Source organism: Cupressus sempervirens, chromosome 3 (genome assembly GCF_028749045.1).
Source record: "Cupressus sempervirens isolate cs-2001-9-10 chromosome 3, ASM2874904v1, whole genome shotgun sequence".
Lineage (NCBI taxonomy): Eukaryota > Viridiplantae > Streptophyta > Pinopsida > Cupressales > Cupressaceae > Cupressus > Cupressus sempervirens.
Window position 1 is genome coordinate 841,450,256 of NC_143120.1, and position 14,519 is coordinate 841,464,774.

Consider the following 14,519-nt stretch of genomic DNA (forward strand, 5'->3'; position numbering starts at 1 on the left):
GTACATATGGTTTTGAAAGAAAAACTTTGTGTAGTTAATGTGTATATCTACAAAAATATCAGGCATGTTGTACTTAATGTTTATATCTACACATATGGTTTGGAAAGAAAAATTTGGTGTAATTAATGTGTATATCTGCAAAAATATTGGACATGTTGTACTTAATTTTTATATATGCACATATGGTTTTGAAAGAAAAATTTGGTGTAATTAATGCATATATCTACAAAAATATTGGACATGTTGTACTTAATGTTTATATCTACACATTTGGTTTTGACAAAAAAAATTGGTGTAATTAATGTGTACATCTACAAAAATATTCGACATGCTGTACTTAATGTTTATATTTGCACATATGGTTTTGAAGATGGTAGAATTATTGAACTAGGCATTTTTTCACTAAACTACATTAAAATCACCATGTATTTCTTCAGTGAACTAAATTAAAATGTGCCTATAGGCTGCAAGGCACTTAACATATAAATACAAGTTGACCCTATGGTATCATTTGAGTACTTTTTGTTGTAAATATATTTTGTTTTTGTCATTACCAATAAGTAAGTTGGAAAATTTGATATAAACATGAAATATATTTTATCTATCTTATCACTCTTTCTTCTTCACATTTTTCACCCAATGATCTCACCTCACCTCCATAAATATTCTCCATTTATATCTCCATCTACCACATTAACACAACTCCCATTTCGTATTGATTACTTATTTTGACTATCTTTCTCCCATTCATATCCCCTCACACATTTGGTCATTTGATAAAATAAACTATTCAATCCATTCTTGTATTCTTGAGGAAAGTCTTATTTGATTCTATTGTTGTATGAACTATGTGTCGAGATTTTTAATGTGTAGATCATTCATAGAATCATCAGAGACTTTTTATTGGAAGTTCTTTGTGTGAGTGTCTTAGTGTGCTTTTGTTTCTCAATTTTAGTTTGCTAAATGTATTTATCTACCATGATTGATGCAAGGCATAAGCTATGAAAATCTTCAGAATTTGTCTCCCTTCATGGGACTATGTGAGTACTATTGTATTCAATTATTTTTCTCTATAATTTAATCAGTAACCCCACATTAATATCCACATTCCCCTCTCACCAAATTAAGTTATACAAGTAGCTCTACTCTTGTCTAAATTTGGATTTTTGTGAACTCCATTTCAATCTTCCAAAACAGTAGCTAGTACAAGAGATTTCAGAAATTACACTTCACTTTTTATCTCCATTTCCCCTTGTGAGAGTCTTTCATGACATTTTTTATGTTTTTTTTTCTTTTTTTTAGCCTTTTAATTCAATGATACATGTTAACTCTAAATTGTATGTAGATTATTGGACTAAGAATGATATGTAGGTCTAAATTATTTAGATGGATGGAAGGTTCTCAATAACATGCCTATGGTGGACATCCAATGGATAAGAATGATATGTTGGTCTAAATCATTTAGATGGATGGAAGGTTTTGAATGGTGTGCCTTTGCAGCTATCTTTGATTACAAATCATAGAAAGATTAATAGATTGTGGGATAAAAAGTAAATGAATATAAGAAATGTACATGCACACACATATATACCTATTAATGTGCGCTGACCTATATAATATGAGTTGATTATTATTATTATGAAATAATAGATAATTTCCATTTTTATTTTTATTTATATGAAATACCTTATTAATTTTCCTACCCATTACATGAGGAATTTATTCTATCAAAAGCATACTAAAATCTACATGTAAATATTTTACATTACTACTTCTATTAATAAATTTATTTATCATTAAACATTTTTTCTTGAATTTCCTTTCCATTAACCAACTATTTTATTCTATTACAATCAATACTAAAGTCAAAGTGACATCACAAAAAAAAATTAGCTAATTTTCTCTACTAAATTCAATATTGAAGTCTATAAAAGTGACATATCTCAAAAAAAACCCAAATGATCACAAGCCATACACATTCTCTTCCCTATTTACTTAAATTGTGAAAAAAGAAATGAAAGCTATCTAGGATCAAACACTTATGCTAGAGTTACAACACAATGTGAAGTTGATTTTAGATATGGTAGAGGCATACATTCAAAATTTTAATCAAAATTTAAGGTAGTAGAGAGAGTTTTTGGCAATATAACAAAAGGAGAAGGAGTAGTTTTAGAAAGAGAATGCATAGCTGAAACAGTAGCTAGATGACACAGAGGATATTATGCGAGCACTGAATAGAATCCAGGAAAGTATTGTGGTAGGTACTATGAAATTGGAATCACTTGGAAGTGTCTTTGAGAATTTACAGTCCAAATATTAGGAGGACTACAAGTTGTGTGATTTTTCATGTATAGCATTTGCATTTGTTTTGCCATTTCTTATAATAGTGTTTCAACATTGGGAACCACTTCAACATCCTTTGCATGGTTTAAAGGTAGTGTCATTGTGGGAGAGGTTTCTCCAAGGGAATGAGCCTCATGATTATGACATTTAGATAGAAGAAAAACTTGCTTCTCCAACTCCTTACACTCAACTCTTCACTAAAGATATCCTTCCAGTAGTGAGAACAGCTGCTACAAATTCCTAGGAACCAAGGGACCCTGAACCTATGTTGTGTTTTCTAGACATATGGGGGAAGTTACTATCGACTTTAGTACTTCATAACATTCTAGATCATATAGTGATCCCCAGATTAACAACAGCAATAGATACTTTGGATCCTCACAGGGAGACTATGACAATACATGAATAGTTACATTCTTGGCTTCCATTATTGAGCTAGCGTATGGAGCCTTTATATCCAAACATTCATTATAAATTGGGGAATGCACTTCATGTCTGGCATGCAAGTGATGCATCTACATATGCAATTGTATCACCTTGGAAAACTAGATTTGATCATACTTGTTGGGAACAACTAATTGTTCATTTTATTGTACCTAATCTGATGATAGTTCTACAAGAATTTTTAATCAACCAAACTTCCTAGAAAAATTTTACATTCAAGACTATTAATATTTGAGAATTGTGTCAGGAATATCTAATTGAAGCATAAATTTGACTAGCTAATTGAGTCTATTTGAAAACTTGTTCTTTTCCTCCCCTATTAATAGTTTGCTTCGTATTTAATGCATGATGAGTACAATGGAAATATCTTCTACAATCATGACATTCTATGAACATAGGTGATTGGCTCTATGTCATTAGTGTTCCTTGAATCTTCCACAAACAATGTTATGTTCTAAATGTGTTCCTCGTAGAGTTTAGGGGAGAGTACATAGATGGATTTATTGGTAATAATTCTAATAGGTTCAGTCTTATTACTATTAGCTCTAAGATTAATAAGAAGTTCAACCTCTTTAGAGTCTATTTTATTTGTTTCTATCCCTAAAATACCACCTAGTGCATTGCCTGTCCATTTGAAGATTTTTCTATGAATCAATTCTACAAGCAGATTCCCAATCATTACCCATGTCAATATTAACTCTTGGTTTAAACTATCTATTTGGGTTTTTGTTCCATGAATTTGATGTTTTGCCCTTTGTAAAATACATATGTCCATTGAAAACTTTGTTTCTAATATTCCTATCTTTGCATTGAATATAGCATAAATTAATAGCTATCGGTGAGATACTTACATGTTTGTAGAAGGAAATTTGGAGCCAATTAATAAATTTTAGATGCAATTTACCAAGGCCTCTCTAGTCAGAAAAGATGCCAAAAGATTTACAAGAGATACAACATTCTTCTAGATGTCTATTACTTATGATTACTATATTCATTACATTTCCTTGATTGTTAAGGATATTTGTATGCACTTCATTATTTCTAATAGTTTTGGTACTATATCTATCTAGCACCATGCATTGAAACCCTTATGTTGTATGTGGTCATCATTGAATGTGTACTTTTCTAGATTTATGTGTTGAAGGATTTTGTGCTCATACTAGGTGTGCCCTAGAGCCAACACGTTTTCTCCCAAATTTAGGGGCAACCCACAAGAAAAACTTATTTTAGCCCTCTTTTTTTTTTTAACAACTTCAAGATTAGTGCAATGAACATTTTCAAATAGTAAGGTGAATCATAAGCCACTAAAAATAGCATTACAATATAGTCAAGCTCATTCGATGCCATGAATAAAAAAATAACATTTTAATAATTTTAAGATCTCATATACGGAGGAAGATATTGAAAGTTAGTGTGAAATGATAGAAAGATTAACTAATGAAGTGAATGCATTATAAGAAAAATACCACGGCAACAAAATGCAAAGCAAGGGCATGAGTAGGAAATTGTAGATCTTCACACTGATCTCCACATGACTAGGCAAAATTTAGAGCAAGGACATGGCTAGGAAAACATATGGTATGACTAGGCAACTTATCCATACCCTCATTTGGAGGTCTCCACAATCTTTCACTTGTAGCTCTCCACATGACTGGAATCTCCAAATGCAACTTGACACTTGCTCCTTTCACACTCCACCTACGTAGAATAATATATAATACCTAAATTAACAAACAAAGCATTAAGACTCTTAGCCTATCTATGATACAAAATATTTGACTAAAAATTATCTAGGAAAAAGAAATAAACAAAATAAATAATTTATTTTCTATGAGAATGTTCGATCTACTGAGCTACTAACATGTCTTCATCCAACTCCTCTATGACTTATACCCAACATAGAAACAAGACTCTAAAACCTTTATAAACTTTATCCTAAACTCTTATGTCTCAATACCCTCGTTTGGAGCTCTCCACAATCAACCAAATGGGAATGATTAATGTCATGTTTCTTTTTTCTTTTTTAATAATCATGTTAATGTCACAATTATGATCCCGACATTGATATTTTGATAGTGTTAGGGACAAGTACAAAAAAAACATGAAAATCACAACAACTTACACTATTGTCGCAACTTGTCATCACAATTTCACCCCAAATGTTGTAGTGAATGATAGATATATAAGTTTTTGAATCTTTAGATTAATAATTGGATAAATATTAAATATTAAATATTATAATTATTTTTAAATAATACTAATAATTTTTTGATACAAATATATCATTAAAAAATAATTATGTTATCTAACCAACCTTTTAACTATAAACCTTGGCTTGTGTTTGATCAACCATAGAAAAAAAATTCACCCAATTTTAACAAAAAGGAGAGACTCTAGCTTCATTGAAACTCTTTTTAATTCCATTTCATCATAAGTGAATATGATCCCCTATTAAAAGCTAAAGTAATTTTATTTATCATTTGACCGTCATCACTTGTAATCGCTCCTCCCACTCTATCATAGCCCTCAATTTGTCATCCATAAACTTGCATGGCACCATCTGTCCTATAGTAGGGAATCTATCTTCTCTTTGATCCATTGATCTCTCTAAAAATGCCTTCACTAGTACCATCCCACCTCAACTCACTAACTAAACTATCGCAAATGCAAAAAATTTGTCAGATGGTTCCTATCAAGACACTTAATTTTGTAAATGAAGAAGCTGATAAGAGCTTTACTAGAGAATAAAAAGTATTAGGAAGGATTTGGCACCATAACATCATCAAATTCATCATTTAATTTTACTTCCCAAGCTTGAAAGGTTTGGTTCTTCAATATGCATCTAATGGAAGCTTGGAAAAGTATTTGTATCTTGAAATTGATGATCAAAATGCCCTTCAATTGGGATTGAGTTAATGTTTGAGCATTTCCATAGATGTAGATCCCATGGAATGGAATATCTACACCATGACTATCCTCTACAACTTCTCCACTATGGTTTAAAACCCAATAATGTACTCCTAGATGAGAATGTGATAACTCTTGTTACTGATTTTGGTATATCTCATTTAATTGCTAAAAATTACATAGATTTAAAAACTACAACAACATTTGTGCTCCTTGTATTTTTTTTGAGTCTTTTATATTTGCATTTTTAGTTTCCTCAATTTATTCTCATAATTAAATTTGATTACACAGTATGGATTGGGTGGGAAATTTTCTATAAAAGGATATTTTTATAGTTTCAAAATCCTAATATTAGAAATGATTAAAAGAAAGAGGCCAAGAGATGAGATGTTTGTGGGAGATATGAATTTACAAAGGTGGTTAAGGTCAAGTTTTCTAAATAGATTGGCAAAATTTGTTGATGGTGAGCTATTCAGAGATGTGAATGAAAATGTGGAAGACAATAGATGTTTTCTTTCATTAATGTTGGTTTGGTTTGTAGCAGTGAATTGCCAAAAGATCAAACTTCAAAGAGAGATGTGGCAAAGGTATTGTAGAACCTCAAGATATCATTAATAGGAGATGCAACTGCTTCCAATTTAATGCAAACCATATCAGAACTCCTAGGTAATCCCAATATCAGAGAACCATTGGCATCTAACAGTCAAAGTTCTATATTCTAGATGCTTGTAAGTTTTGTTAGAAATTGATGTGACATGGTTGGTTGCCCCCAGAGACAAATGCTCACCTACCCACCTGAACCTCATTAACTTGATAGATGAGTTTGAATTTGAAAAGAGAGGGAAAAATTTTTGAAGCTAGATGAAAGGAATGAATCTCATTCATTCAGTAAGAAAAAGACAAGATAGAGGAGAAGAGCAAAGAAGAGAAGGAAGAAGATCAACAAATCAGATCAAAGAAATATTTAGAGTCAAAGGACAAAAGGAAGGTTCTCTTTTAGTGTTTGTTGTAGCATGTGTTGAATCTCTTTGTCATTCTATAAGTTTATTTTAGTTTGTCTTGAGAAGCCTTTGTGTTGTAAGTTTGAGTTTAAGTTTTTTCAGTTCAAGTTTTTAGTGTTTTCTATTTGAAGCCGAATGCTCCCAAATTTTGCAATAGTTTAATCTAGTTGAATAGAAAGAAAGAAAGCAAGCATACTTGGCTTATTGTTTTCTCCATTCTATTCGGTATTGCATGTTTAGTATCTAAGTTCATACTTGTAAGTTTTATTGTTGTCCCCTTTGTGTTTTAATGGTGGAAATGCTCAAAATGTAAGTCTATTAAACAACTCACTCAATTCAATCCTTAACTAAGCTCTTTCTCTATTGTTCCTATTGAGTTCACTTGGTGTCCTTGTTGACCAAGTTCACTCAGTTTAAGTGTTGGTTGTGTATAGGGCTTGTCAAGCACCACCTCCTTTAGGAGACCAAGCTCACTCGGCAACCACTGTGTTGAGCTCCACTTTTTCTTTAGTGACCAAGATCACTCGACATCCTCTTGTACCAAGTTTCCCTTACTATCAATCTTACTCAGCTCCTTCATGTGCCTGTCACTTGACACCATCTTGTGCTAAGAAAAACTATCACTTGACATTGTTTGTTTGCTAAGAAAAATTTGAAGTTTTTGAAGTTGAATTATTCACATGGCATCAGATCTTGGAGGCACCACATCCATAGTGAGCTAGGGAATTTGTTTTCTAGGTATAATTGACATGGAAGGAGATGCAGGAAAGATATGGCAGCATCCACCATCCTTTAATGGACAGAATTAGGATACATGGGAAAAGAAGATAAAAACCATTACGGTATCTAATGATTTGTGGGGGACTCAATGATGTTATAGTTCTAGCACTATATGTTGCCCTCACAAAACCATAGAAGACTTAGTTGAAGGAGTCAAGGAGAAAGGATGTGAAAGCATTAAGTCTGACAGAGGCAGCAATGACAAAGATAGTCTTTCCCAAGATTGCAATAGAAAATTACTCAAAGGAAGCCTGGGATATCCTTGAGAAAAACTTCAAGGGGATTGATAAAGTTAGATTAGTTAAGCTACAGATGATTAGAAGGGATTTTGAGAACCTTTAGATGAAGGACAATGAACCTATTGTAGAGTTCAACTCAAGAATCTCCACTTTGATAAATCATCTCAAATCAAATAGAGAAGATTATGAAGAAAAAAGGATTGTAGAAAAGATATTGAGGAGTTTACCTAAAAAATATGACAATCTTGTGATGACCATTGAGGAAGAAAAGGATCTCACCACATTGAAAATGGATGACTTGATGGGAACTCTTCAAACCCATGTGCACCAGATAAATAGATCAGAAACAACTTCCCAACATCAGTCTTTTAAGGCTCAAGATAATTCAAGAGGCAGGGGGAGAGGAAGAAATGGCCCTAGTAGAGGCTCAATAAGTAGAGGTCATAGGAGGAATGGTCAAGGGAATGATGGTGTAGAAAGCTCAAGATGAGCAAGCAACCAAGAGGGAACAAGCAGCTCTCAAAATAGCTCTAGAGGAGGTAAGACGAATTACAACTCCAATAAGAGCAATGTAGAATGCTACTACTATTATAAGTATGGGCATTATGCTAGTGAATGTTAGAAGAAGAAGGTTGATTATTCAAATGAATGCAAATATGGTTGATGTAAACATGAGAAATGCAAACAATCCCACATCCTTCATCATGTGCAACATTGGTGAAGAAGGCAACCCTAAGGTATGGTACCTAGATAGCAGTTGTAGAAACCACATGAGTGGTAATGAAAGTTTATTTTCTTTCATTGACAATACTTTTAAGTCTAAAATTAAGATGGAAAATAATGGAACCATTCCCATAGTGAGAAAAGGATCTATCATGGTCCACACCAAACAAGGTGAGAAGAAGGAGATACATAATGTATATTTTTTCCCCAGTATGAAGTACAATTCGATGTGTTGGACAACTCATTCTAAATGATTACAAGGTGCTGATGGAAAATGAAAAGTGTGTCATTTATGAGAAGGATGGGAGTAATAGATTACTTGTAGTAGTCCAAATGATAAAGCAACAAATGTTCCCTTTGAGAATAGAGACATGTTTCTCTTCTCAAGTTAGTGTTGCACCTCCCAAGAAAGCATTTACAATAGTACATCAGCAATCAGCTCTTAGGCGCATGATTGAAAATCCCTCCAAGCTTTGGCATCTTAGGTATGGACATCTTGGATTTTTTGGTTAGATATGTTGTCAAAGAAAAGAATGGTAGATGGTTTGCCAACCATAGTAGATTCATATGACAAATGTGAGGCTTACATTTTGGGTAATCAACATAGGCTTCCCTTTATGTCTAGAAATTCTAGAAGGAAAAGAGCACCATTAGAATTGGTGCATTCATATTTATTAGGCCCTATAAAAACTACTTCTATTGGGGGGTACTTATTTTATGACATTCATAGATTATTTCAGTCATAGGACATGTGTGTATTTTTTGAAGAACAAATCTAAAGCATTTGACATATTTTTTGAATTTAAAGCCCTATCTAAAAAATAATATGGACACTATGTAAAGGTCCTTAGGTTAGATAGAGAAGGGGAGTATACTTCCAATTTATTTGTAAATTTTTGTAGGAAGAATGGCATTAAGAAGGAGCTTACAACTAGTTATACTCTGCAGTAAAATAGAGTGGCTAAGAGGAAGAACAAAACCATTGTTCAAATGGCTAGAAGCATGATGAGAGAAAAAGGGCTCCCAACTAAATATTGGGGAGAGGTTGTAGCAACATGAGTATATTTGATCAATAGGTGCCCTATAAAGTCAGTTCATGACAAGATTCCTCTTGAGGCTTTCTCAAGGAATAGATGGATAGTTGAACACTTGAGAGTATTCAAATGTGTAACATATGCACATATGCAAAAAAAAAAAAGGCAAAAGCTAGATGATAAAGGTGTGAAGTGTATCTTCACAAGTTGTATCTTGGAATCAAAGGCTTATAGATTTTATGATCCGATCACCAAGAAAATCATCATGATATGGAGTTTCTTGAAAATCAATCATGGGATGACTTGGTTGATGTATCCTCAAGCACTTCAAGAAAAGTGTTGAGTATTGATGAAAAAGAGGAAGACGTTGGTGATAAGTGGGATGATGAAGCAGCAAACATGGATAATTGTAGACAAAGGAAAAAAGGAAAGCAACCTCTTACATGCTGAGTGAGAGCTCCAAGTAGTTCAAGACAAACTAGAGCTAGTATGCAAACCAATAGTAGCAACAATACTAAAAATTTAGATCCCAATCTTGCTGCCCTCTTTCCAAGAAAGACTAAGAGTCTAAGAAAGTTATATAAAGATGAAAGGTATGGGGAAGACTATGATGAGAGTGTTAATTTTTTATTATTTTCTCATAGTGATCCAATCTACTTTGAAGAAGCTATGAAGGAAGAGAAATGGTGTAATTTCATGGATGAGGAAATAGATTCTATTGAAAGAAATTAGACATGGGATTTAACTACTTTTCCTCCCAAGAAGCAAGTAATTGGAGTGAAATGGGTTTACAAGATGAAGTGATATGATGAAGGAAAATAGATAGGCATAAGGCATGTTTAATGGTCGAGGGGTACAAGCAGTAGTATGGAAGAGATTATGGTGAGACATATGCCCCATTTGCAAGAATGGAAACTGTGCATGCTATCATAGAAATTTCAGTCTAGCACAAATATAAGGTATATCAAATGAATGTGAAGTCTGCCTTCTTGATTGGTGTATTGAAAGAAGAGGTTTATGTGGAGCAGCCACCTAGTTATGAATTCATGGGTGTGTTGGAAATGATTGAAATGATCATAAGAACAATTGTTGGAATAATATATGGAACTGGTAAAGAATGTCCTCAATCATTGTTTTTTCATTGATGTCAAACTTGCTACTTGCAGGGATGACAATTGCTTTAATGATCCAAATACTATCAATTAGTTGATTGTCGAGGTGGAGGCAATCAATAGGATGTAACTAGAACACCTAGAGAAAGGTTGAAGTTATGATGTTGTAATGAAGTACAAGGATAAGCTAAGCCATTGATGAAACAGTGTATTGGATGACATACTATAAGATACAAAGAATGGGCACATAGAAACATATCAAAGATCTAAGGTTTTAGCTAAGTCTTTTGTAAAGCTCAAACTAAGTTTATTAGAGAGAAAGTGTTGAGCAAGTTCAAGTGCTGAGCAAGTTCAAGTGTCGAGCAAGTTCAAGTGCCGAGCAAGTTCAAGTGCCGAGCAAGTTCATGTGTCAAGCAAGAACCAGGTGTCGAGCACCAGTAACTCAATGATGTTGAGTAACATAGAGGTGTCGAGCACAAGTAACTTAATATTGCCGAGTTGCTGCATTATTTAGAAAATCGAAGATTTGCTAGATCTAAGCTGACAAAGTCGTTATCTAGAAATTTGTGAATTAAAAGGAAGATAAGAACGATGAGCTGGTGGCACAGAACACCATGTAGAACGTTTTCAAGATACAATTGGTGAAGAAAACAAGATATGGGGTAGATACATTGTATCCTACCTAATCCATTTTGAAACCCTAAAATTAGAGAGGGAGAATTGGGCGGCAAAGGCAAATCAGACTTGTATATAAGAAGACATAAGTTAATGGAAAATAGAGAAGAAGAGAAAAGAATAGAGGGGAACAATGAGAGAGAGAGCCGTGGTCAAGCATAAAGCATGAAATGTTGAAGATTGTGCTAAGGAGAAGATAGCATAGGAACTCTGTTTGGATAGATGACCACAAGGATGATTGCATTGGCAGAATGAGTAAGAAGACTCAAGGAGATGAAGCTTGAGAGGGAGACAAGCAAGTCAGAGCTGAAGAGATTGAAGCCAAGCATAAGGATTGAACTGAAAGAGTGATCTGAAATCTACAAAGTATAATGTAAGTTATGTCAGATCAAAAGACCATTATTGTTACTTTCTAGCAATTGTAATAGTAAGATAAATCCTATGGACTTAGGTTGGTTTGACAGCCATTAGATAAATCCTTTAATAGGGTGACATTCCAAGTGAATGTTCTAAAGACCTTTAACTAGGCCCATTCCTAACAATTTGGTGAAATCCTCTAACAAGGTCACATTTAACAGTGTGTTGTAAGCCTTTAATAGGGTAGGTTTTTAACAGGGCATCACTTCAGAAGAGTGAGAATCAAGTAGCATGTTACTGGTGGTTTTTTCCAAATTGGGTTTCCACGTAAATCATTGTGTCATGTGTTGATCTTGAATGTTTTATCTTTGCATGTTGATTTACAGTAATTTGCTTATATGACTGATTTAAGTATTGGATGGATGAAAAGTATATGGATTCATTAAAAGTAGTAAAAAGGTATTAATAGGGCATTTGGACCTTGAATAAATGATTCACCCCCCCTCTCAGTTATTCTAAAGAATTCTAACAGGGTGAAGAACACAAGGTGTATAGATTGAAGAGAGCTCTATATGGGCTCAAGAAAGCTCCATGGGCATGGTACAATAGGATTGACTCATATTTGATGAGCAATGGCTTTAGCCAAAGAAATAGTGAGCCCACTCTTTAAATCAAGGAAACAAATGGTAATGTATTGATTATTGTCTTGTATCTAGATGATTTAATCTTCACTAGAAATGATAATTTCCTAATTGGTGAGTTCAAAGAGGCCATGAAGAATGAATTTGAAATGACAGACCTAGGTCTCTTAAAGTATTTTTTAGACATAGAAGTAAAAAAAATACATCATGGCATCTTCATCTCTCAAGAAAAGTATGCAAGGCAATTCTTGGAGAGATTGAAAATGCAGAATAGTAAGGCAGCCCCAACACTAACTATAGTAGGTCTAAAGTTGAGCAAGGAAGATTGTAGCAAAAGTGTGAATCCAACACTATACAAGAGTATGATTGGAAGTTTGATGTATTTGATAGCAACTTGGACTGACATGATGCATGTAGTAAGTTTGATTTGCAGATTTATGGAAACACCAAAGGATTCCCATTGGCAAGTGAGAAATAGGATCCTAAGGTATGTGAATGATACCAAGGGATTTAGGATTTTTTATACTGAAGATAATGATTTTAAGTTGGTTGGTTACACTAATAGTGATTGGGTTGGAAGTTTGCATGATAGAAAGAGCACTTCCATATACATGTTCCATATGGGATCAGGTACAATTTCATGGGCATCCAAGAAGCAACCCATTGTTTCTCAATCTACAATAGAGGTTGAAAACATAACAACAAATGTAGCAGGATGTCAAGCTATTTGGTTAAGGAGAATCTTGATATATTTTAATGAAAGGCAAGGGGATGAAACCACAATATTTTGTGACAACATTTCCTCAATTGTACTATCTAAGAATCTAGTCTTCCATGGGAGAAGCAACCAATTTGAGATCATATATCACTTCATTAGAGAGTTGGTGGGGAATGGAGATATCAAAATGGAATTTTGCAAGTCTGAGCAACAAGTAGTTGAAATTTTTACAAAACCTTTAGGGATTGGAACTTTTTTGCACCTAAGAAGGATTCTTGGTGTAGTTGATTTGGATAAGGAGTGATCGTTCTTTTTTTGTTGGCTTGGGACAAAGTGGGAGTGTCAGAAATTGATGTGACATGGCTGATTGCCCCTAGAGCCAAATGCCCACATACCCTCCAGACCCTCATTAACTTGTTAGGTGAGTTTGAATTTGAAAAGAGAGGGAAAAAAATTTTAAGCCTGACAAAAGGAATGAATCTCATTCATTCATTAAGAAGGAGAGTGTGATGTCGCAATTTAGGAGTACGTTTTAGTAAGGAATAAAGAAAAGTTCTAACAAAATTACATATATATAATAATAATATTGAATTATTATTATGATAATACAAATATTAATTATAACAAATAAGATAAATATATGTGATATATATATATATATATATATATATATAAGACATATCTAAAATATGTATATGTCATTATTTAATATAATTATCTTATAGTATGTTTAATAATGATATAGCTATAATTTATCGTAACATAAGGTTACATAATATTATTTAACTTAATAATATAATATTATAATAGTCTTATTAATATTAATAATAATTTATATAATTTATATAATAATATAATATATAATCATTAAAAATAATATATAATTAATAAAATACATAATTACCTTATTAATATAATTAATATTAATATGAAAGGACACAACTCTATGAATACACTCATATATATATATATATATATATATATATATATATATATATATATATATATATATATATATATATATATATATATATATATATATATCAAAGCATTGGAAAGGATATCAGAGGGAAATATTATAAAATCATATGTATAAAAAAAGTAAATAAATAAATGTCTAGAAGAGGACATCACATTTGGTATCAGAGCATGTTCCTACCATCCTAATGGGAGAACATCAATAGACAACAATTTTAAAAGTCTTAACAATTGCTTCTAAGATATATGATCATAGATTCTACAAAATGACAGACATCATAGGCACTTTCCATATATTTTAATGATCTAAATTAAGTGACTATCAAATAGTTTGACTCATATTGAATGGTATTCAATAAAAGATAATAGACACAAGAAAATTAATCCATAGAAGTTTGCAATATTGTCATGGCAAGAAGGAGGAGAAGATAAAATGAACACAGAGTGAAAGAAATCCGATCAAATAGCATCCATTCCAAAGTATGACTACAACATTCTAAATCCCATTGAATAGAAGCAACTGAATGTTTAGAAGATATCATGTGTTCCCATGATGGCTTCATCAAT

At 32.8% G+C, this 14,519-nt stretch overlaps 1 pseudogene; it reads left to right on the plus strand.

The window, feature by feature from the left end:
- Positions 1–328: 328 nt before the first annotated feature.
- The window catches only part of LOC149569400 (uncharacterized), a 30,060-nt pseudogene continuing 15,869 nt past the window's right edge, over positions 329–14,519 (plus strand).